The sequence below is a fragment of the Rutidosis leptorrhynchoides genome, chromosome 7, assembly GCF_046630445.1.
Source record: "Rutidosis leptorrhynchoides isolate AG116_Rl617_1_P2 chromosome 7, CSIRO_AGI_Rlap_v1, whole genome shotgun sequence".
NCBI lineage: Eukaryota > Viridiplantae > Streptophyta > Magnoliopsida > Asterales > Asteraceae > Rutidosis > Rutidosis leptorrhynchoides.
In genome coordinates, this window is record NC_092339.1 from 124,216,952 (window position 1) to 124,225,577 (window position 8,626).

Consider the following 8,626-nt stretch of genomic DNA (forward strand, 5'->3'; position numbering starts at 1 on the left):
GTGATTAATGGAATAGGTACTTTCCATTGGCGTGTTACGGATTATTCGGTTGCATTCATCAAGACTTCGAGATGAGTGTTAATATCCTATGTGCATATGTATGTGTAGGATAGGTGCGGGTCGGGTGAAGTGGTTCTCGGTTATAGAGCTCACTTCACATATAGGTGGGTTTGATGGACTTGCGTATAGGTCCACTTGGCACGGTTGTGCGTATTGGTTGACCACCTTTGGCGAGGTGTACATTTCGTGTGTACGTTATCACATGTGCTTGTGATGTGGATTATATAACCCCCAATGGCGAAGGGTTGGTATTGAGTTGTGATTGGAGAAGTGGATCACGTGTGGATGCGGATTCACGATGACTCGTGTAGTTCGGCCATCTTATTGAGGTAGTGATCTCGTGTGGATGCGGATTCACTAAGGCTCGTGTAGTTCGGCCAACCTCGATGTTGTTGTGGTATTGAAGATAGTAGTCTCGTGTGGATGCGGATTTACTAAGGCTCGTATAGTCCGGCCAATCTTTATTTTGGTAATTGGTAATCGGTTTTAGTATTGGGTTAAGGGGTTAACCTTGGACGTTTTTATATTGTTTTATATTATCGCATTTTTGTGATGTAGCTAACCCTCCGGGTGTAGCTCTTTTGACGTTGTTCACATCGTCGTTGGTGAACTTACTTTATTGTTGATGTTTAGCTCGTTGCTTAGTGATCGTACGGTATGCTTAGCTTAGCTCGCCTTTATGCTTGGATGCTCCGGTATGCGGTATTTGTTTAATTGTGTGGCGTGTCCATTTTATGCATATATATGTATGTAGTATATTTTCACTAACTAAGCGTTAGCTTACCCTCTCGTTGTTTACATTTTTATAGATTTGCATGGAGGCGGTGGCTCGGGTAAGCGCGGGAACTAGTGGACTTGCGTAGTTTGCTTTAGAAGATGTGCTTTTGGATCGATTAGGATTGGGTAGCTTATCCCCAATCACCATGCTCGGTTTTGTTGGACATTAAAATAGTCGGGTTGTGTTTACCCGTTCGGATATTTAAACTATGTATTAAATGTTTTTAAAGCTCATTTAACTTATTATTGTGTTAAAGATGTTTTTGGAAACATAAAAGGGACCTAAATATTAATGCATTAAAGAAAAAAATTTACGGGCCGGTTTAAATACGGGTTAGGTTGTTTCAGCGTGCGGTATATGATTAATTGTTTCGTTTAAAAAACCCGTGGTATCACGGGTCAATTCACTAGTAAATATTATAATATAATGATATTTGCTATAAAAATGATAATAATAATAATAATAATAATAATAATAATAATAATAATAATAATAATAATAATAATAATAATCAATAATAATCAATAATTAATAATTAATAATAGTTAAAAAACACAAAAAAAAAAAAAAAAAAAAAAAAAAAAAAGAAGAAGAAAAATCTGATTTGAAAAATTATAAGTTTAGGGGTTGTATTGTGTGATTCACCGATTTTTATAAGGGGGTAAACTAATACTACTGGCGGGATATAAATATGAAGCCGACGGCCAATTTCATGTCATTCGCTAGGGTTTCTAATCTGGAACTTGTCGTCAATTTCATCCCCAAATTACAACCATGGTGGCTGCGGTATCGTGTTCTTTATATTCTTTCTTTCTTAATTTTTATGCTATGTACATGTATATAGATATAGATTTAGCTAATCAAACTTGGTTGGTTGAAATTGTAGGAGACTATGATGATCGGTATCGACACTTCACGATACATGTACCAATTTGATTGTCATAGATATGGGCTTCAACTGAATTGTATTCGAGCGTATTGTGAAATCAAACTTAAGGTATTTTTTATTATTTTGATTTTTTAGATTAAGAATTCATTGTGTCGTTGATATAAATATAAATATATATAAAAATATATATAAATTAAAATTAAAATTATATATAATATATTCACCAAATGTTGGAATTGTTTTTGTACTGCAGGCTAATCGGAATAATACTATAGGCATATTGACAATGGGTAGAACCGTAGAAATGATGGTACTTACGACTATATTGCTCCTACTAATAATCTTGACGAACTCCTGGATTTCCTTAATAGTAAATATCCTACATTCCTATTATCGTTTTTATTTATGTTACTACTACATCTTAATTTGTAGGATAGCAGGATTATTATTATTATTATTTAATCAATTTCACCTTGTTTGTTTGTTTCAGTCAAATTTATTTTAGGTGGTGAATTGGACCTTTGTGAAAGTATCCGTAAATGTGTGCTATTTTTTCCACCAATCGGTCCTGAAGGAGCAACCAAGCCAGAAAGGTTGCTTCTCTTTACTGGTGGCGGGTATGTATATTGGTTATGCTTGAACGTTCCACCCTACTACATTTATCTATTACTAATACTACACTATATATGTGTGTACACACTACTACTACTACTACTACTACAAAAAAAAAAATAAATAAATAAATAAATAAACGGAATAGGAACCCCTTTAAGAAACCTTTTTTTTTTTTTTTTTAATTTTAAAAGAAGGCCTTTGGTGAATAGAGACCGTTTTTAAGGTTTTGCGTGTAAACCGGTTTCTGTGATATATCATAGGAACTTCTTCCTTTTTTTTTTTCCCCCCTTCAAAAACCGGTTTCATACTTTAAAAACTGTGTGTTATGTTTGCTCTTGCCTGCCAGTCCTTGTGATATGACTAAAAGAGAAGCGGGGGCGTATGGGAAGAGGTTACAACGACGCCGTGTAGGTGTTGATGTTGTTAACTTCTATACAAAAGAGATGACGTACGAGGGTTCGAAGGAGGTGTTTGATGCACTTGTTAATGGTGCTAATTATGATAATAACAGCCACATAGTACACTTTCATCCTAAGCCTTCTACATGTTATATCATACGTTGCAGTGTATTTGTGTTTTGATTACTAGTTTTTGTGAACATCTGTTTATCTACTGTCAGAAATCCAGAAATCTTCCCTGTTGCTTCACGGGATGAATGGGAGATACCGAGGATCAAAAGTTACTCTGGGAAGGATCGAGAGATTGCAAAATCATCAAATTCTAAACGGGATATGGAATGTGTTAAACCTAAAGCCCAGCAGCTGAAATTGCAGAACACATTTGAAGCATTAAGTATATGATGAGATGGTGAAATTTAATCCACGTGTTAGTCACATTTAAAGCATTTTTTCTTTATTTACACTATCTCTCTATTTATCTATCGTTTTATTCAATCGTTGGATGATATTCTAGGAATTACCTTCCCAGCTTTTGCCAAAGGATCAAATTTTATTGATCATTGGAAAATTAGTGGATGCAAAAAACAAATTAATTGAAGAAAATAACACAAAAGAAAATCCAAGGCTGGACTTGATACTCGAGGAATTGGGTATTGATTGGGAAACTGGATTCAAATTGGCCAAAGATATTGTTGAATTAATTCGTCGTTCTTTCCCCGAGAAAAAATGTGTGTAGTTGATTTTATCTAACACTTTAGGCTCATTAGTTGTTCTTTGACTTACTGATGATTCCTGAATTAGTTGTCTATGATGAATTGTTGGAATCTTATGAATCTTGTAAGTGATACTTTCTTATATTTCACGAATCTTGTTCTGATATTGTCTTTTTGGAATCTTATGAATCTTGTTTATGCTTTCTTGAATCTTATGTGAAGTGATTGTAGAAAGGTGTTCTAAATCAATGTGTTTATGGGTTGTTGATGCTTAATAAGTTTTCTAACATCCTATCTTGTTCTTTTTGGATGTAGATTCATAGTCTATTTTTCTATTATTAGAAGCATCTTAAATTGCACTAGTTGTTGTATGTGCATAATTTTTGATCTGTTTATAATTGAATTCATTGGTTATGTCTTCCTGATGAAATTTTGATTTGCTAAGTTTGGTTGAGCATTCGATATAAAAAGTTTTTCTTATTCTGAGTTTGTATGATCTTTCACCTGCATTCTTGTTTACTGTTTTGTTGTTTGTTGGTTGAAAAATTGTAAGTAGTTCATTGATTTTATCTAATACTTTAGGCTCGTTAGTTGTTCTTTGACTAACTAATGAGTTTTGAATCTTTATGTTGTTGCTATGGAAGATTAGTTATGAGATCTGCTCTGTTTGTTTGTTTACTAAGGATGAATTAGTTGTGTATGTGAGGTATTGGCTAGTTCATAAGGAGAAGCGTATAAATCTGTTTTCATTTTAACTAAATGACTTAGTGTCTTTAGTGAGGTTTTTGAAAACAAAATTTTAAGTGTATGAATTGTTTTGATATCACCTTTACTTTATGGTAAAATAGACACTTTTTTCACTGGGGCGAAATTTTTTTAAAAGCGTAGCAATTTTTTTTTTTTTTTGACAAAATATGAAGGTGTTTAGGCAAAATTTGAAGTTTTTTTGCAAAATTTGAAGGTTTTTGGGCAAAATTTGAAGGCTTTTGAACAAAAATTGAAGGATTTGGGGCAAAATCTTGAGACTTTGGGAATAAAATATGAAGACTTTTAGCCAAACAAAATTCCACTGGATTCGAAATGAAAAAACCTAAATTTTTTGCACTAAAAAAAATTTTCACTGGGGTCGGGTGACCCTACTTGCTCCATGTCATTTCCGCCCCTGTTTTATATATATATATATATATATATATATATATATATATATATATATATATATATATATATAACCTTTGCCACACTTTTTCCTTCTACTTTTTCCAATTTCATAAATAACTACTCCGTCATCTGAATTCAATAGTCTCGTTTTTCCTTTTTGAGATGCAATATGATTTTATTATAAATCTATCATCATTATAATAAATTTATCAATTGTTCATGCATATTTTTATACACTTGTAGTAGGAAAGTATGAGTTTTTTTGTCAAATTCCTCACACTTATCAATTGGTATAAATTTTCTACATTTATAAATGTTGAATGTTATTTAATTTTCACACATAAAATTGTTGAAAAAGTTTGTTCAAATACAAATTTAATCACATTTAAAAATGTGAGTAAATTTGTTACACCTCATTTATTCACACAAGTGGGAGCGTGAACAAATCTAGTACGACAAAATTAATTTAACACTCTTAAATGTGCTTATATTTATGATTATACATACAAATTTTTGTGAATTTTCCCCCCTATTTTTATGTGTGAAACTATAACGATTTTTACACTTATAAATATAATACATTTATACACATTTACAAGTGTGAGGAATTTAACAAAAAGTTCACTTTTTAAAAGTGTGTAAATTGTTAGGAAGAGAGGATCGCCTGGACGTTGGGAGATACAAATTTGAGAGAAAAACAACTATATTACTCACAAGAATAGATTTACAGAGTATTACAAAACTCTTACAAAAAACTTTCAAACTCACACACACTATCTAGGTTGTGATTACACTTCTTTTGAGTGATTTTGGGATGATTTACAACTGAGGTTTGCACCTCTATTTATAGTAAAAATTCTATGGCGGTGGAATGGTGTGAACGGAGAAGGTTGGCGGCCGTCATCGTTATCAACTTTGCTACTTCCATATGAGTTGTCAAGGTTGCCTACTTTGAATATCTATAAGGTGGGCTTCTAGATTGTAGGCTGAAAATCTTCAATTCTCCCCCTCCAGCCGAATCCACAAACATTCCAGTTATGTCTCTGCATAACTCCAACTTCTCTCAAGTCACCACCTTTGTTAACATATCCGCAGGATTCTCCTTTGTATGGATCTTCACTAGTCTCAACAGTTGTCGATCAATTACCTCGCGTATCCAATGATAGCGAATATCAATATGTTTTGTACGGGAATGGTACATGGAGTTCTTGTTCAAATCTAGAGCACTCTGACTGTCACAATGTACCTTGTACTCCTTTTGCTTGATTCCAAATTCTTGAAGATAACGTTTTAACCACAACATTTCTTTTCCAACTTCTGCGGCATCAATATACTCTGCTTCAGTTGTGGATAATGCAACACACTTTTGTAGTCTTGACTGCCATGAAACAGCTCCTCCTGCAAAAGTGTAAATGAATCCTGAAGTAGATTTCCTACTATCAGGATCTCCGGCCATATCTGCATCTGTATAGCCTTCCAAGATTGGATCAGCTCCCCCGTAACAAAGACATAGATTCGTTGTACCCTTAAGATATATGAGAATCCATTTTACCGCATTCCAATGCTCTTTCCCGGGGTTCGAGAGAAAACGACTCACTGTTCCCACTGCGTGAGCAATATCGGGCCTTGTACACACCATTGCATACATCAAACTTCCAACTGCTGAAGAATATGGTACTGAAGACATCTCCCCGATCTCTTCCTTGGATGAGGGACAAGAACTCTTGCTTAACTTGAAATGGTTGGCTAATGGAATGCTAACAGGTTTGGCATTGTTCATATTGAAACGTGAAAGCACTCGTTCAATATACTTCTCCTGAGATAGCCATAACCTTTTATTCTTCCTGTCTCGGGTTATCTGCATTCCCAAAATCTGTTGAGCCTGTCCTAAGTCTTTCATGTCAAAAGACTTAGAGAGTTCATTCTTCAGCTGGTTGATCTTCGTTGCGTCTTTCCCTACGATCAAAATATCGTCTACATATAGTAGAAGAGCAACGAAATCTCCTTCAGAAAACTTCTGAATGTAGACACACTCATCTGCTGCAGTTTTCTTGTACCCGTGACTCACCATGCACGAGTCAAACTTCTTGTACCACTGCCAAGGTGCCTGCTTCAAACCATACAAACTTTTCTTCAGCTTGCATACGAGGTTATCTCCTGAAACCTCAAAACCTTCCGGCTGCTCCATGTAAATTTCTTCATGTAAATCTCCATGAAGAAAAGCTGTCTTTACATCCATCTGTTCAAGCTCCAAGTTCATACTTGCGACCAATCCAAGTATGACTCTAATTGAAGTCATCTTGACTACTGGTGAAAATATCTCGTCAAAATCAATCTCTTTCTTCCGTTGGAATCCTTTGACTACAAGCCGTGCTTTGTATTTCACCACTTTTCCACTACCATCCTTTTTCAGCTTGAACACCCATTTATTTTTCAGTGCCTTCTTCCCGCGTGGAAGTTCTACAATCTCATAAGTTTGATTTTTCTGCAGAGAATTCATCTCATCCTGCATTGCGAGCAACCATTTTTCTTTATCCTTATGAGTTACTTCTTCATGAAAACTCTCCGGTTCTCCATCTTCAGTAAGTAGAAGGTACTCGGATTCTGGATATCTACTCGATGCAATCCGACCTCGTTCAGATCTACGAACTTCTGGAACATTCTGAGGAGATCCACCATCATCTTGACCTTGTGATGGTGTTGGAACGTCTGGCAGATGGGGTTGTGGCTCTGATAATGCTAAAAACGAACATATATTTCATAGCATTATTCCTCAAGAAAGACAAGCTTTTAGTTGCAATTGTTCTATTTACAAGTGATATTCGTTTAAATAATAAAAGGTGAAGACAAAAGACAGATTCGACGAATTGAAGACGCAAACGACCAAAAAGCTCAAAAGTACAAAATACAATCAAAGAGGTTCCAATTATTGATAAGAAACGTCTCCAAATTACAAGAGTACAAGATTCAAAACGCAAAGTACAAGATATTAAATTGTACGCAAGGACGTTCGAAAATCCGGAACCGGGACCAGAGTCAACTCTCAACGCTCGACGCAACGGACTAAAAATTACAAGTCAACTATGCACATAAATATAATATAATATTTAAATAATTCTTATAATTATTTAATATATTATATTATTTATAAAACCGTCGGCAGAAGAAAACAACCAAATATGAGCCTCCCCAGCTGGCCATGCGATCGCATGGCCTGGAAGGCATAAATCCATGCGATCGCATGAGCCCCAGTTCCAGCCCACATGCCTATAAAAATCGAGCTTTGGTGCACCACAAATCCATCTATCTTTCTCTTTTCTCCATTCATACGATATATTTATATTTATAATTTATATTTTAATTTTAATTTTAATTATAATTCTAATAATAAGGGTATGTTAGCGAATATTGTAAGGGTGTAAGTCGAAATTCTGTCCGTGTAACGCTACGCTATTTTTAATTATTGTAAGTTATGTTCAACCTTTTTACATTAATGTCTCGTAACTAAGTTATTATTATGCTTATTTAAAACGAAGTAATCATGATGTTGGGCTAATCACTAAAATTGGGTAATTGGGCTTTGTACCATAATTGGGGTTTGAACAAAAGAACGAAACTTGTGGAAATTAGACTATGGACTATTAATGGGCTTTATATTTGTTTAACTAAATGATAGTTTGTTAATGTTAATATAAAGATTTACAATTGGGCGTTCCTATAAATTACCATATACACTCGATCGGACACGATGGGCGGGGTATTTATATGTACGAATAATCGTTCATTTAACCGGACACGGGAATGGATTAATAGCCACTAGAATAATTAAAACAGGGGTGAAATTATGTACAAGGACACTTGGTATAATTGATAACAAAATATTAAAACCTTGGATTACACTCAGTCGACATCCTGGTGTAATTATTAAACAAAGTATTAAAATCTTGTTACAGTTTAAGTCCCCAATTAGTTGGAATATTTAACTTCGGGTATAAGGATAATTTGACGAGGACAC

At 34.5% G+C, this 8,626-nt stretch overlaps 1 long non-coding RNA gene across 5 annotated transcripts; it reads left to right on the forward strand.

Annotated features, from left to right (window-relative positions):
• The first annotated feature begins 1,555 nt into the window (after positions 1 to 1,555).
• LOC139858018 (uncharacterized) lies at positions 1,556 to 3,624 on the forward strand. Of its 5 annotated transcripts, none has more exons than XR_011762781.1 (6): positions 1,556 to 1,624; positions 1,725 to 1,835; positions 1,981 to 2,097; positions 2,218 to 2,860; positions 2,962 to 3,167; positions 3,255 to 3,624. It is a non-coding gene; the product is annotated as an uncharacterized lncRNA (long non-coding RNA). The 5 variants fall into 5 exon arrangements; XR_011762780.1 differs by having other exon boundaries at positions 2,218 to 2,344; positions 2,689 to 3,167; XR_011762783.1 differs by having other exon boundaries at positions 2,218 to 2,344.
• The last annotated feature ends 5,002 nt before the right edge of the window (positions 3,625 to 8,626 follow it).